Here is a 3,011-nt window from a genome sequence, read left to right on the forward strand (position 1 = left end):
TAATACATCTCATTCAACAATACACATTCGTAGTCATTTGCAACATTCGGGTATAAGCTCCATATGAACACCATCGTTTACATTTCAGTTCAAAAGTCATTCATAAATATCACATATCCATTTCACTATTCAAACATAACCCATAGTGACCATTCGACTATAAGTCATATACATAAGTTTTTTATCGCACAACTTAATTCAAGTAGAACCAAAAGGTCACGATTCATCTAATATATACATATTGCTCACTGATTCACACACAACCTTTCAAATTAGCAATTATAAGATGGTTCCGCACATAGCCCATCCTTATCGATAATTTACGATGGTTTTACCCTTACTCACATATATGTCATAGGCATTTTTAACTATGCTTCGCAATTCACATTCATGATTCAATTCCAATCGATTTAACATGCATAAGTACATATCACATACCTTAATAATTTACTTTACGGAACGAATCCACATATCGTATTAGCCATAGTCTTATAGCACCATACTTTTAATAGTTTACCTCATCGAAGTTCACATTTAATCACTTTAGTGCCAAGCCATATTCGGCTACCACAAAGGACTAATAATAATTTTATACACATCATGGTTTCCTTTAGGTATTTAATAATCACAAATCGTGATATCTCCACCAGCACATATACGGCACAGTTTATTCATTGTAACACTCATTTAGTGCATCAAATTTCCAAATCAATTCAACTTAAGCATAATAGCCATAATCGGCTTGTAGCCTTAAATCATTACATATTCGGCACATTAACTAAATAAAATTTACATTCCCTTTTCCATATTAATTTAACTCTTGGGCATATAAAAAGGAATCAAGCTTAAACACTTAAGAACTTACCTTGAATGTTGCCGAACGATTACAACAGCTATTCGATTACTTTCTCTTTTCCCTTATCCAAATTTTGCCCCTCTATGCTCTTGAGCTTGGATTTTTCTTCCCCAAGTGACCGAACATTCAAGAGCTCTTTTCCTCTCCTTTCTCTTCTATTTTCAGCTTTCATGAACAAGAATCAACAAAAACCTTCCTTTTCTTCCTTTTTGTTATTCTATTACTAAACATTTTATGACACAAAATAACATAGATTATTTGTGCCATACTTATGCCATAACTTCAATAAAAAAATTTTGCACATGTTGTCTACTCTTAACACCATGGCCGGCCACTACACATAAAATGGGGAGTTTGACATGGAAATCCTCCTATTTTGCACTACTATTTATTAGGCCACTACATATTAGCCTATAGCATTTTCAAAAATTTTCACATAGGTCCTATTTCATAATTTCACTCACAAATGGCAGAATCAAAGCATGGGATTTTCAAACATGCACTTTCACATGAAATAAACACATAATATAACATTTGATTATTTTTGGTTCTCGATTTTGTGATCCCGAAACCACTTTCTGACTATGGCCAAATTAGAGCTGTCACAAGTCTAGACTGGTAATCCTAATTGAGCTCTTTTGAGCTTACATTATATAAAGGATTTAGCCTGGACTAGTAATCCTATTATACGACATGTTGCTCGAGAGTGTGTTCCTTGATTAAGTGCCCTAATGGGTACCCTCGAATAAGACTTGACGAATTATTGAATCGTATACCTCGAGTGTACTACTTGAGTATCCATCAAAATTTTAGTGATTCAACGGACATAAAACTCTTGACATGACATGAGAATTATGAGATGAAATGATAATGACTTGAAAATAAATATTGCATGATGAGCTCATCTATATTTACTTGATTGTTAAGAGGATTTTTGGTGACTAACAAGTTTGATTGAATGCATGTGTTTAGGAAATATTGCTAATGGATGCAAAATATGATTTAGTATGTTTAGATTTAAATAACGAGATTGGTAAGTTTAGTTTCTATTATACAAACTTACTAAGCATGTAATGCTTACTCCATTTTATTTTCCCTATTTTATAGTACTTGAAAGCTCACGAAGGTTGGAAGATCATTAGAGAATTGTCACATTATCAACTAGTCATTTTGGGTATACTTAGTAAAATCATTTTGGTATAATGGCATGTATAGGAGAACTTGACTATTGGTAGCTTGATAATGATGTTTTATAACCTAGCCATTGGAATGGCTAGTAATGGCTTATTTTAGTATGATTAAGTAGGTTATTTTGATATATATATATACACATGTGTTAAGTTGAGTATATGTTATCAAAGGTTGTTATTGCCTAAGTTAATCTAAGGTAAGTTTATAACCACCTATGCATGGAATGATATGTCTTGTTGAATGAAGAATTTGGTTTAATTTGAATGCTTGGAATGGCTGGTATTGCTTATGGGTTTCAAGTGTAGGTCTTGGGTGAAATTTTGAGTGAGAAATGAAGCTAGAAATGGCTTCATTTTGTCCACATAGGCAGACACACGGGCGTGTGTCTAGACCATGTGTGACACATTGCCTGGTAACATGGGCATGTGGTTAGGCCATGTGTCCCCTGCGCCTTAATTTTGAGAAACAAAATGCTCAAAATTGAGTACACAGGTAGAGACACGGGTGTGTGTCTTAGCCGTGTGTCACACACGGTCTAGACACATGCCCGTGTGTATTGGCCGTGTGAAACCTGCACCTAAATTTGAATTGAATTAATTAACCACACGGCCTAGCACACGGGCATGTGGCATGGTCGTGTGTGCAAGTCAGAGAGTTACACAAGGTCGAACACGGCCTCCAGCACGGTCGTGTCCCAAGGTCACACGGGCATGTCCTATGGACCACACGGGTGTGTGAGCCCTGTATCTTGAAAAAATTTTGAAAAGTCGTGAAAAATTCTTAAAGTTCCCAATTAAGTGCTGATTCAATTCTAATGCTCGTATTGGGCCTCGAGGGCCCAATCAAGGGACGTTATGCATGATATCGATAAATGAATACTAATTTACATAAGTTATTTGTAAATGTTTCTGATTGTTTTGGTAATGCTCTGAAACTCTATTTTGACTATGAATGCGGGTTAGGG

Source organism: Gossypium hirsutum, chromosome A04 (assembly GCF_007990345.1).
Source record: "Gossypium hirsutum isolate 1008001.06 chromosome A04, Gossypium_hirsutum_v2.1, whole genome shotgun sequence".
Lineage (NCBI taxonomy): Eukaryota > Viridiplantae > Streptophyta > Magnoliopsida > Malvales > Malvaceae > Gossypium > Gossypium hirsutum.